This window comes from Aquarana catesbeiana, linkage group LG09 (assembly GCF_042186555.1).
Source record: "Aquarana catesbeiana isolate 2022-GZ linkage group LG09, ASM4218655v1, whole genome shotgun sequence".
NCBI classification, from domain to species: Eukaryota; Metazoa; Chordata; class Amphibia; order Anura; family Ranidae; genus Aquarana; species Aquarana catesbeiana.
This window is the reverse complement of record NC_133332.1, coordinates 169,907,282-169,921,669: the sequence shown is the minus strand read 5'-3', so window position 1 is coordinate 169,921,669 and position 14,388 is coordinate 169,907,282. Positions and strand designations below refer to the sequence as shown.

The window sequence follows — 14,388 nt, the reverse complement described above, 5'->3', positions numbered from 1 at the left end:
CTTTGTTTTATAATAATCTACCTTTGCTTCTGCAATTGCTTCTGCAATCTGAAGGTGCTCGCAGTAGGTAAGGTTGAATAAAGACAATAGTCACAGTTCAACCTGTGTAGGTGTACGTGTGCCAGTGTTGATAATCATTTCCCATATCCCTGTATGTTGTGTCCTTTAACCACTTCAGCCCCGGAAGGATTTACCCCCTTCCTGACCAAGCCCTTTTTTGCGATACGGCACTGCGTCGTTTAAATATCCCCAAAAATATATAACAAAAACAAATTTCTTCCTCAGTTTAGGCCAATATGTATTCTTCTACATATTTTTGGTAAAAGAAAAAAAAAAAAAATCGCAATAAGCGTATATTGACTGGTTTGCGCAAAAGTTATCGCGTCTACAAAAAAGGGGATAGATTTATGGCATTTTTATTATTAATTTTTTTTTATTAGTAATGGCGGCAATCTGCTATTTTTATCATGACTGCGACATTACGGTGGACAGATCAGACACTTTTGACACTATTTTGGGACCATTTGCATTTATACAGCGATCAGTGCTATAAAATGCACTGATTACTGTGTAAATGACACTGGCAGGGAAGGGGTTAAACACTGGGGGGCGATCAAGGGGTTAAGTGTGTTCCCTCAGTGTTTTCTAACTGTAGGGGGGGTGGGCTCACTAGAACATGACAGAGATCACTGCTCCCGATCGCTGGGAGCAGTAGATCTCTGTCATGTTGCTAGGAAGAACAGGGAAATGCCTTATTTGCATCTCTTTGTTCTGCCTCCCTGTGCCACGATCGCCGGCCACCGGCGGACATCGAGTCCACAGGACCAGTGGGCACGCTCCCGTGGCATGCACGGAGTGACGGGTACGTCGTTTTGCACACCCGTGCCACTTCGCTGACCTATATCAGCGTGAGCCAGTCGGGAAGTGGTTAGGATGCACATCCAAGAGTCTTTTAAAAATATCTACCCGCTGCCACCACTGATTGTGGAAGAGAGTTCCACAGCCTTATTGCCCTGCCAGTGAAAAACCCCCTGCGCAGTTTTAGATTAAACCACTTCTCCTCCAATCTCACTGTGTGGCCCTGTGTCCTCTTACACTCCCTGAGACTGAATCGTTTTTTTCCAATGGTGGGATCGCCATTGAGGTATTTGTAAATCGCTATCATGTTCCCTCTCAAGCAACACTTCTCCAGCGAGAATAAATTTAGTGCTTGTAGTCGTTCCTCGTAATTGGGGTCGTTCATTTATTATTTTTATATAATTATTAATTTTGTTGCCCTTCTTGGACTCTCTCCAGTTCCAGCACATCCCTTCTGAGTAGGGCTGCGCATCTTCACTGGTCTCACGATTCGATTCGATTACGATTATCTGGTCAACGATTCGATTCGATTCGATTCCGCGATGCATCACGATGCATCACGATTACCGACGAGCTCCCACTTCTGTTCGGGCCGCCTAGGTGGCCCTTCCACCCTGCAATCTTCTGGGACACATCACAGTTCCCAAAAGATTGCCCGGCTATGCAGGACAGCGCAGTGAGACATGCGCACCCGGCTGTGAAGCTGCAAGCTGTCACAGCCGGATGCCCACAGTAGTATTGCCAGCGCTGTGGACAGGCGGGGGAGAGAAGGGAGGGTTTGGGTGGCCACGTCGCTGGATTGTGGGACAGGTGAGTGTCTTTTTATTAAAAGTCAGAACATGCACTTTTTTTGTAGCTGCTGACTTCTAATAAACAAAAAATTGACTGGAACTCCGCTTTGAATTAAAAATAACCTCACTCCCTAAAAAGTGCACTAATCCGGTGCACTACAGGGTACAGAGATTCACACACACAGCTGCTTGGAGGTCAGAAGGGATAGAATCCACAGATGACAAACAGCCCTGTGAAGTTCCCTGTACTGTCTCTGTGCTGACCAGTGGCGGCTGGTGCTCAAAATTTTTTTGGGGGGCGCAAACAAACTGAAAAATACTGAACCTCCCCCGTCAAACGCAGCCATCTGTGCCCGTCAAACGCAGACACTTGTGCCCGTCAAACGCAGCCACCTGTGCCCGTCAAACGCAGCCACCTGTGCCCATCAAATGCAGCCACCTGTGCCCAAACGCAGCCACTGTGCCCAAACGCAGCCACTGTGCCCAAACGCAGCCACTTGTGCCCGCCAAACTCAGCCACCTGTGCCAAAACGCAGCCACTTGTGCCCAAACGCAGCCACTTGTGCCCGCCAAACTCAGCCACTTGTGCCCAAACTCAGCCACTTGTACCAGCCAAACTCAGCCACCTGTGCCAAAACGCAGCCACCTGTGCCAAAACGCAGCCACCTGTGCCCAAACTCAGCCACCTGTGCCCAAACTCAGCCACCTGTGCCCAAACTCAGCCACCTGTGCCCAAACTCAGCCACCTGTGCCCAAACTCAGCCACTTGTGCCCACACGCAGCCACCTGTGCCCACACGCAGCCACCTGTGCCTGCCAAACTCAGCCACCTGTGCCCAAACTCAGCCACCTGTGCCCAAACTCAGTCACCTGTGCCCAAACGCAGCCACTTGTGCCCAAACGCAGCCACTTGTGCCCGCCAAACTCAGCCACCTGTGCCAAAACTCAGCCACTTGTGCCCAAACGCAGCCACTTGTGCCCAAACGCAGTCACTTGTGCCCACCAAACTTAGCCACCTGTGCCAAAACGCAGCCACTTGTGCCCGCCAAACTCAGCCACCTGTGCCCAAACGCAGCCACCTGTGCCCAAACGCAGCCACCTGTGCCAAAACGCAGCCACTTGTGCCCGCCAAACGCAGCCACCTGTGCCCGCCAAACGCAGCCACCTGTGCCCAAACGCAGCCACCTGTGCCCGCCAAACGCAGCCATCACTGACCCCCCCCCAATTACTTTCTTTTAATAAATATATTACAAAGGATGGTGTGCCCCCGCTGTATGTGCTTTTAAAAAACGATGTCACTTCATACCAAATTTTGCCGGTATACGATCATGTGACTCCCGGCCGTCCCCCCCTCTCCGCTCTCCTCTTCCCTCTCCGCTCTCCGCTCACGTGTCTCCTGAGTCCTGACGTCAGCGGGGAATTTTCAGTCCCGCCCGCTGACTATAGTTATCTTATCAGAAGAGAGGCGGGCGGGACTGAGAAATCCCCGCTGACGTCAGGACTCAGGAGACGGAAGCGGAGAGCGAAGAAAAGAGCGGAGAGGGGCGGGGCGGGCCGGGAGTCACATGATCGTATACCGGCGAAGTTCGGTATGAAGTGACATTGTTTTTTAAAAAAGCACATACAGCGGGGGCACACCATCCTTTGTAATATATTTATTAAAATAAAGACGGTTTAAAATTTTTCTCGAGCGCTTTACCGGGAGGGGCGGGGCTACTAATGACGTCACCAAACATCGATTTTCGGGGTTTTATGCATCGATGCCTCAAGTTCTCTACAGGCATCTCCCCCAGGCTCTGGGGATCATTATCCCAGAGACCTGTTCTGCCATCATTCAGGTCCTGCAGAAGGACTATATTAGGGTAAGTTTTCTGCCTAATCTGCTTGCAATGTTATGTGCAAAAGTACTAATAATTATTTTTTCTTTTTGGACTCCACAGTTTCCTTCAACGCCACAGGAATGGCAGACTGTGGCTTCCCAATTTGCTCATCGTTGGGACTTTCCCAACTGCGGAGGGGTAATCGATGGGAAGCATGTCCACATCGTCCCACCACCCCACTCGGGGTCATATTATTTTAACTATAAGGGGTTTCATAGTATTGTGTAGATGGCTTGGGATTGCCACCTGCGGAAGAGAACATGGAAGGACTCCCATTTGTTTTTATTGCTGATGAAGCATTTGGTCTGGGTGATCACCTGATGAGGCCATTCCCCCAGAGGACCCTCACCCCGGAGAAGAGGGTTTTTAATTACCGGCTGGCCAGAGTCAGAAGAGTCTTTGAGAATGCCTCTGGGATAATGGCTAGCCGGTTCCGCCTATTATGGCTATTAATATGGCGGAGTACAAACTTGACCACATAATTCTAGCATGCTGCATACTTCACAACTTTTTGAAGAGAAATGCTCCGAATTATGTTGCCTCAGTTGGGCCTGAGGCGGGACTTTTAGAAAAGCCCTGGAAACTGGCCGTCCTGGCTTGCCCCCCCCAAAGCGCCCGTGAAGTGCGTCAAAAATATGTAGATTATTTTACGGGTGGGGGGGCCATTGCTATGCTAGGAAATTTGTAATTATTTTAGATATTAAAAAAAAATTTGAAGAAAAATTTTGAAGAAAAAAGGGGGGGTGGGCAAATGTAGAATATGTACATTTGCCCACCCCCCTTTTTTCTTGAACATTTTCAAAATATGGCTGTTTCTCATACCCATAGGTAACCCTTGCGGTTTTGCTCCTGACGAGTGGCTAAAAGGTCCTGAAACGCGTAGAGCTTACAACTACCGATAGGTGTACCAAACCAACAATCATCATGTATGGATGTTCCATCTTTATCTGCGTTTTTCCTTGTAACCCTTTTTATTGGACACCTTTGTGTGTCACATACCCGATATCACTGTACCCGATATCATTGTACCTTTTTAGATATTTAACGTATCATGTATTTGCAAACAAGTCCATGTTGGAATGTTTATTTTGATGACATACAAAGTATTTATATTAGCTATGTGCGATAATACTATGTAAATATGTGATCGGGGGCGTGGCTTGGATGTTCATGTGAGAAGATGTGCCTCACACCAGCTCCTGCATCCTGACCCACAAAATCCTGATTGAGCCTCAATATACCGCCGCAATAGACCGGCAACTTCGCTCCCGGTGTGGAGCCACCCCTGCCAAGGCACCCGGACGCTACAACAAGCGAGCAGGAATGCTTAAAACAACACCGGAGCACATTCCCACCGCTGGAGCGGCCCAACATGGCAGATCCCCGCTCCAGCAGCGAACAGGGAAGGATACCTATGCCTCAGCGGTGGCCAAACTCGGCCAGTACGCACATGACCAGGGCAGTGCTAGATTCAGACACCAAGCACAGGCATCCAGCGCTGTTAAAACACCCAGAAACGGTCCTTCTGAGACGCCTCCACAGTGTACACAACATGTGCCTGATAAGATGGCTCCCACGGCCTCGAGGAACGCAGTGAGTACTCCAGCCTCCCCTCTCCCTGACACTGACATGGTTAACCCCTCTGACATGGGAACTACAGAACCCTCGTTGCAGGACATTCTTACAGAAGTACACTCCTATGGCTCTTCTATAACTGAATTGTCAGCTGAAGTTAAAAGCATGAAAGAGGGACTGCTACACATTAGACAAAATATGCAGAAAATCAGGGAGAGAGCCACTGTACTGGAGGGAAGGGTGAGCTCTATTGAGGATGAATTACCCCCCCTTACTCAAGAAGTACATAGTACAGCATCTAAAACTAATGAAACAACAGCTAGAGTTGAGGATATGGAGAACAGGCTTAGAAGATCAAACATCCATATAGTTGATATGCCTGAGAAATCCGAAGGGAAACACCTTGCAGAATTTATTGAAACATGGCTGACAGACACCTTTGGAAAGAATAAGCTCAATCCATTCTTCTCAGTGGAAAGAGCTCACAGGGTGCTGTCCAGACCACCGCCACCAGGGGGCCACGACAGACCATTTTTGCTGAAACTTCTGCATTACAAAGACAGAGACATTATACTCCGTCTAGCCAGACAGAAGGTTGGCATGGAAATTCAAGGATCTAAAATATCCATATACCCAGACTTTTCAGCGGCTGTACAAAAAAATTCTCAGAAGTGAAAAAAAGAATGCGTGCAATTCCATTGATATACTCTATGCTATACCCAGCCAAACCACGAGTAGTGGCAGATGGATCAGTGCACTTTTTTGAAAGCCCTAACATGGCTGCTAACTGGCTTGACCGCCACGAGCGACATCTACGGGAAGATGCCCGAGGTCACGCGCCATCATGAAAGAACCACAAAACCTGCGTACCCTAAATCCTATTGCTCAACTTGTCATTACAGGAGCTTAAGAGAGACACAATCGTCTTAAATTGATACCTCTCACCTTATACCAATTATTTTGTGACTTAACTTTAAAGACACAGGGCCCCAGCCCTCGTTATTACCCCCCAAGTAGCCCTGCGGGACACTCCTGGAAATTTTCGGAAGGTTCTGCCTAAATCTATAATTACTATGCCTACGTTTGTTATAGGCGGACTATGTTTTATCCCCACTTTGTTTTGTGTTCTTTTTGTTTTTCTTTTTGTTTTCCAGCCCTGGTTGGGTGGGCTGTATCTCTGCAAGTGCCTATACTATGCAACTCAGCTGCACATATTTGTGCCATGGATCGCACTAGGTGTGAATGCGGATGGAAATCTCATACTTCTTGCTTGCTCAAGTGATATATGGTCATGGGTTCAGTGGCTCACCTTTCAAGAACCACCCGCCCAAAGGCGTGCACGCCTATTATGGTACCCTCCCTCGTCTAATGGGTAAGCAGAGAGATACAATCCTCTCCTGGAACATCAGAGGATTACATGACCCAACGAAGAGGACTGCCTTATTTATTTTCCTCTCACAGCCCTCTCAAGACCTCAAGACCCCACTATCATATGTTTACAGGAATCGCACCTTACTAGGGACACTACCCATCTATTGCATATGTCCAAGTACCCGATGCAATTCCACTCTGTACATACCAGATACTCCAGAGGAGTTAGTATTCTGTTCTCCAGGTTCACTGCATTTACCAAGCATGATGCACAAATAGATTCTGAAGGCAGATTTATTTTTCTGATGGGTGTATGGGAATCTCAGACATGTATTATTGCTAATATATATATGTGCCCCCACCTTTTACATTGACGGTTTTACAATGCTTGGCTAGATTCTTATCCAACCACCCCCAGCTACCGGTATATGTACTAGGGGACTTTAACAGTGCATTGGATGTCTCCCTTGATGTACATAAAAAATACTGTCCCCAGGGTCCCAGAGCGGGCACTCCTCTGGCTAGGTTTGTTGGGGAGCTCGGACTGGTGGACTTTTGGAGATTTAAGTCTCCCCTCCAGGCCCAGTTCTCCTGCCACTCACTGACGCATTCTACATTATCTCGTATTGATTTTGCACTAGGAAATGATTTAACTTTTTGCTATGAACCGAGAGTGACATATTTGGCCAGGGGTTTGACCGGCCACTCTCCGGTGCAGCTTAGCTTGAACCTTCAAAAAACTCACCTGCCTGTGCACTGGAAGCTGAATCCTTTTTGGCTTGAATTGTTCACGGAGGCAGATAATATGCAATTGCAAATTCAATATTTTTTAGAAACTAATAAACCCTCCGCTGCACCTGGGGTGGTATGGGACACCCTAAAGGCTTTCATTAGAGGGATGTGTATAAAAGAAATTAACTCAATTAAAACTAGGACCAGACAATGGGCTAGAGATGTGGATCAGGCGGTGGATAAAGCAGAGGAAGTGTATCTGCAGACTCCTACGCCTGAACATGAAAGACAATGGACAGACGAACAGAAACTTTATCGTACTGTACATTTACAGAAAGCTGATAATAAAAGATTTTTCACTTCCCAAACATACTTTGAAGAAGGGGAGAAAACTGGCCACATGTTGGCAGTGATAGCTAGGTCACAACAGCCACCTTCGGTAGTACATAGTATTACAGCATCATCAACATTAACTGTTACTGACACACCCTCCATCCTGAAGGAGTTTTGCTCCTTCTATCAGGACTTCCTCACAAAACTTATAGCCATGCGGCTCTCACAAGTGGTGTCCAAACTAATACACCCGGACCAGTCCGGATTTATACCGAATAGGTCCACGGCAAATTATCTACGCCGCCTATATCTCAACATGCAAATACCCACTGATAATCAAGGTCAAAGAGCTATCCTTTCATTAGATGCCGCTAAGGCGTTCGATAGTGTTGAGTGGGATTATCTATGGAAAATATTGGAAAAACTTAATTTGGGAGAAACTATCATATCCTGGATCAAACTATTATACAAAGCTCCAAAAGCCTGCATTAGAATAAACAACACTTTGTCACCCTCATTTGATCCGTGCAGGGGTACCAGACAGGGCTGTCCCCTATCACCCTTACTTTTCGCCCTAGCCATAGAGCCACTGGCGGCTGCCATAAGAGAGAATGCGGAAATAGTTGGATTTAAGCGGAGTACAGGAGAAGATAAATTGGCACTCTATGCCGATGATGCACTTCTATTTCTAGGCGACACATCCACCTCATTGGTTAAACTTATGGAATTAATCCAAACATTCTGAAAATTTTCCGGATTTAAAATAAATTGGGACAAGTCAACAATATTACCTTTAGACCTACTGACAGGACTCCTGCCTTGGACAGCTGAACAGATTAAAGTAGTGGATAAATTCAAATATCTGGGCATAGTCATACACCCTAAGTTGGATCAATATATAAAGCTAAACATAGACCCACTTCTTAAAAAATTTCAAGAAAAAACAATCAGCTGGATTAAGTTGCCCCTCTCTGTTGTCAGCAGATGCAACTTGATAAAGATTTGGAACCCACAAATTTTATATACGCTCCAGAATGCCCCTCTCTGGATCCCTATTCATGTATTTAGGAAATGTAATACCATTTATCGTGCATTGATATGGAGAAAACAGGTCCCAAGGATTAAATTGGAAACTTTACAGGAGGAAAAGGACTGAAAAGGGTGGATTAGCGATTCCAAATCCATTTTACTACTTTATAGCGGCTCAGCTACAGCATTTAACTGGCTGGCTTTGCACCAAGTCCTCTGATCCTATTCGCAACATTGTGCGCACACAAATGTCTGGCGATGGTCTTGTGGATTGCATAGAGGCAGGCGAGCTGGGAGCTCTTACGCAATATCCCACACTATAAGCTGTGCCTACTGGGATGGCTTGATGAAGAGCAATATACACCCCATACCTACACTGCCATTTTGAGGACATTATTCCTGGCTAGGAAACTTATTGCTAGGAAATGGTTGTCTACAACAGCACCCACACATAAAGAATGGATAGCGTCAGTAAATGACTCCCTTATTAGAGAACAACTTACATATAAACACCGAGGTAGTGTGAGTAAATTTGAGAATATATGGGACCCCTGGTTGGACACCCCTGGACTAGCTCCACTACGTCTGGTTCATAATAGAATTCTGGGAGGTAGAGTCACGTCGTCAAGTGTACCACCTTAAACCTTAACAGTCAGAAGTATCTGTTAGATTTGAAAGGGGGAGGGGAAACACCACCCCATTCACATAACTGTCTTAGATTAGAGTTGCTACGAGCATGATGGGCACTGCAGAGGTTGAAATGTATATAGTTGTTTTACCCAATGGTTAATACATGCAAATGTTACAGGTCGCTCCCCGCTTGTTAGGGGACGATTATACCCTGTTCTGCTGGCCGGCCCTGATAAGACCGGGAGCAGAAGAGGAGGAAAGACATGAGACCTATGGAGGACACACGTGATTAGTAATGAGACCAGGAAATCATAACCACAATAATTTTATCATACAAGAATATTTTTATTTTGTGAATGTGATGATCCGTTTATTTTATACATAGTATATTAGACCGTTTAGTCATGTGACAATGATGTTTATATGTCCTCACAAAAGATAACATCTCATCTGTATAATGGAATGTAAAAGTTGTTGTTTTTTGTTTTTTGTGTTTGTTTTCAATAAAAATGATCTGATTTAAAATATATGATCATTTTGAATATATTAAACCAGTTTTTTGCTTAATTTTTGTATCTGCTCCCGTGTGCCTCATTTAAAGTCCAGCCCTTTGTTCTTCTTTTTTGTTTTTCCTTTATATATATTGAACCGGAATGGAGGAGGGGATTTGAATGCCCCCTTTAACCTCATTTAAAGTCCTAACTTACTTTTCTGTATCTATTGAAAAACTGAAGACGATATCAGACATTATAGTGTCAAAAATGTGTTGATATTGCCTTCATCAGATGGGGTGATGTCCCCCTGTAAAAGCCACATTTTGAAGATGAACACAAATTGGGAGTCAAACTGGGGATTTCCCTACTGATCCCATGCCTAATGTCAACATGTGCTATTATCCATCATGGGGGATCAATGGACGTGTTTTGGGGGTGCAACCACTTCCTCTCACCTACTTGAGTTACGAGGAAGGGGTTGCACCCACAAAACGCGTACATTGATATTGATACCCTGATGGCAGATAGCACATATTGACACACTGTGTGCATCTTCAAAATTTGGCTTTCAAAATGCGTAAAAAAATGGTAAAAAATTGGTCCCCAAAAATTGAAAATGGTGTCATTTTGTTGTTCTTTAGATTCTTCCTAGTACATCAATTGTGTTCTTCAGTTTTTGTTCTATGTCACTTGTTTTTTGCTTGATGAAGTCTAAATCCTTACTACAAAACATTATGTCCTGTATTAGCCTTTGTGCACTGTCAGTCGTGAAATGAGTAGATTGTTCTTAGACAGCATGCACATGACCTAAAAGAAAAAATACACACCATGTATTATAAATATGCAGGCATAAATCTATTACCTGAATCTGTGGTGTCAGACACTCACCTGTTGTAGTGACAATCTCAACCACCTCTCCTTCCTCCACATCCTCAGGTTGTGGTGTCCTCGGGTTACCCTTCTTCAGGAGGTGGGGGTTTCCTGGTGTCCTCAGACGTCTGGAGTCTTTTCTCCCCTATGAGAATGAAACAAAAAGTATACCTAGCACACAGATATTTGAGGCCAGAAATAGGAATATGAAACATTGTTTGGAAGTGGGGTACAATTGTTTGTTTTGGCAGAGTTCCAAGCTGAAGACATGATTTTTTCACTTACCAAAGCTGGAATACTTACCTTTTTGGGAACAAGTTTCACACATGGAGACACCCCAAGTATACACTGGAGTACCTCTGTGGGACACCGTAAAAAGTTTGTTCTTGTGTCCCACACTAGTGCTCCTGAGTCCAGATGTGTAAACAGCTGCTGAGTGTCCTCTCCTTACATTACACTGATTCAAGTTTGCAATTCTTTCTAGTTTCAAACACATCTAGACAACAATGTCCTAAACTTCTTTTAATACAAATTAGCATGACCAAATGTAGTTAACCCTGTATCTCCCCAAAACATTGTATTTAGTTGGCAACATGTGCTATTATCCATCATGGGGGATCAATGGACGTGTTTTGGGGGTGCAACCACTTCCTCTCACCTACTTGAGTTACGAGGAAGGGGTTGCACCCACAAAACGCGTACATTGATATTGATACCCTGATGGCAGATAGCTTCCTACGACCGATTACTGTGCCCATGAACATGAAAGTAGCAATTTTAAACTGTACAACAGTAAAGAAAAGCACATGGAGCAGCATGCAAGTAATAATAATAATCGGAACACACGACAAATACTTACTTTTTAGAAGCACTTTCTTGATCCTTCTGTACTGATCCTGCTCCCCCAATTTCAGGTCTGACCAGCGTTTCCTCAATTGCTCCTTGGATCGTTGTACCCCAAAATTCCTGTGCAGACTCTTCATAACTTTAGTCATGATCTTGGCCTTTCTCACTTTTGGGTTTAGGTACGGTCCATACTTCCCGTCATAGTCGGCCCTCTTCGAGATGTCCACCATCTCTACAAAGGCCATATTTGAGGCCTTAAATCTCCTGCAGGAGCAGAACGTTTCGGGCTCCGGGTTTTCCTCCTCCTCGTTACTGATATTATCACGCACCTGCTGTGTCTCCGCCATGTTACTCTCCCACTGCGACGAAAGAGAAGGGGCGAGGAATATTCAAGAAAGAACGTCAGGGACAGGCGACGTGGGCGGAGTTTCATGCATGTGCAGTGTATATAAAGCTAACAAGCGTGTGTCGTACGTACGATCTGTGAGTGGAGGAAGCGCCGAACGTTATAACGAAGGTAACATTTTAACTTGGGACATCAGTGGCCTATACTGATTCGAGATTGAGGCCTATATTGGGATAAGATTAGGAGAGTTTAGCCTGATATTAGTGTTTTTGTCTTGTGTTTTGTCTTGCAGCAAATATGAAACAATTCAAAGACCCTGAATTCATGGGCCAGTTCATAGACAGATACAGGGATATGAGAAATTTGTGGGAGGTTAAAAACCCCTTATATCAAAATAAACCAGCTAGGAAGGCAACGCTGGAGAAACTGCTGCAATTTGTGAAGACGCAGGTCCCCGACGCAGAAATCGAGTTTGTGGATAAGAAAATTGGTAGCTTGTGAAGCACGTATAGGAAGGAGCTTAATAAGGTCCAGGCTTCCATGAGATCAGTAGCAGCGAAGGATGTGTATGTACCCAGTCTGTGGTACTACAACAGGATGCGGTTTCTGGAAGTCCAAATTGAAGCCAGGGAATCACTTTCTAAACTTCCATCCCCCCCTTCCCTCAACCCCAGCTAAAGCTTCCAAGGACCAACCTGGCCCTTCCATCCTGGAAGAAGTTGAGGAGCCCAGATGGAGCCAGGTACAGTATTTTTGAACATATTTATTGTCCGAAAATTATTGGTGTTAACTAGATGTTATTATTGCTAACAAATGAATGATTAAACAAAAAGTGTTTGACATATCAATAGACAGTAGGGGCCAAAAATGATTGGGACAAGAATTAAAAATGCTGGGTTCAGAATGATCGTCTTTTCCATTTATTAACATTCAATTTGCAACAGTCAGGAGCTGAAAATTGTGTGTGATTGATGAATCAAAAACTATAACTATGTCCCTTTTTCATACACAGGAAGACCTCAGGACGAGGCTCTGGAATGTAGCAGCCAGGAGGAGGCGGGGGTAAGTGTCAGCCAGGAGGAGGGGGTGGTAAGTGTCAGCCAGGAGGTGGCCAGGCCCAGTAGCCTCACCCAATCCCAAGTGCCTCCCCTCCACCTTACAACAAAAAGGGCCAGGAAAGGGAGTAACGCGGAGGAGGCAGCACTGGGCCTCATTAAGTAGGCTAATGCGGCCCTGAAAACACCCCCCAACGCTGAAGAGGACTATGGCTGCTATGTAGCTGCAAAATTGCAGCAAATGGAGGAGGGCCAACGCTTCATGTGTGAGAATCTTATTTTTCAGTCCCTTCGGAAGGGGTTGAGGGGCCAAATTAGTGAGAACATACACTTATGTGCGCTCGCCCATCCTCCTCCTCCTGCCACAAGTCCACCTCCAGAGCCACAGCCTCCATGGAAGCCTGCAGGGAAGCGTGGAGGAAAGGCTGCAGGGAAGACAAGAAGGTGATGGCCTGGGTTCAGTCTGGTCTGACAGAAGACACAGGCTGTGGAGACATATATGTCATCTGCTGCTGTTCATGATCTCTGGGAGTCCTGGACCAGATTGTGTTCCCTATTATATGGACTTCTCAGGCTACCAATTTTTAGTTACAAAGAGTTGATTTGTGCCCTGGGGTACAAAGGCTTCGCAAATTCAAGTAGTTTCTCCAGCGTTGCCTTCCTCTTTATTTTGTTATGAGCCAGAATAAATGTAGATTTTTTTATATGAAAATACTTGCCTATGTGTTTTTCTTCAAAAAGGACAGTTTGTGAGTAGGCAGGCACATTTCAAAAATACAATGCCAAATTAACAAGGGACAACAACCAACCTCCTTAAAGTGGAGGTCCGCTGAAAAAAAAAATATTAAAAGCCAGCAGCTACAAATACTGCAGCTGCTGACTTTTAATATATGGACACTTACCTGTCCAGGGAGCCCGCGATGTCGGCAGCCGAAGCCGAGCCGTCCTTCGGCTCTCAACTGCTGCCGCCACCAGGAAGTGAAGCCGCGCGTCTTCACTTCATGTTTCCCTACTGCGCATGCGCGAGTCGCGCTGCGTGTCCTCTCAGGTCCCTGCTGTGTTCTGTGTCTCACAGAATACAGCGGGGGAGGATGAGGGGGTAGGCGCCGGAAGTGGCATAGGTCACCGCAAGCGCCGCGGTGATCTATGCCAGGAAGTGGGAGCAAATAACTGTATTAGGTATCTGCTCCCTCCTCCCCCCTGAAAGGTGCCAAATGTGACACCGGGGGGGGGGGGGAGGAATCCAAAAAGTGGAAGTTCCATTTTTGGGTGAAACTCCACTTTAAGCTTTAAAAATGCAAGATAATAATGTTGTTGTGGAAACTTGACACACACAAAAAAAAAAATATGGAGATCACTAGAAAATCATTTAAAAATAATCAAAAAAACAGGAGATCTTGATTTAAAAAAAAATGACTATAAAAAATAATTCTAAACATTTTTATGGAGATCTGGCTTTAAAAACAAAAAGATTATTCAGGAGATCACGAGAAATAATAAAGAAATAAGTTTGTGAGAACTCTGTATGAATATCAGCAGCAAAACAAATTCATTCTTCTAGCATTATAAAGAAGAAGAG

At 45.3% G+C, this 14,388-nt stretch overlaps 1 protein-coding gene across 2 annotated transcripts in view; it reads right to left on the bottom strand.

Moving 5' to 3' along the window:
• SMARCA1 (SNF2 related chromatin remodeling ATPase 1) overlaps positions 1–14,388 on the bottom strand; it is a 409,892-nt gene that overhangs the window by 349,605 nt on the left and 45,899 nt on the right. The window lies entirely within an intron of this gene.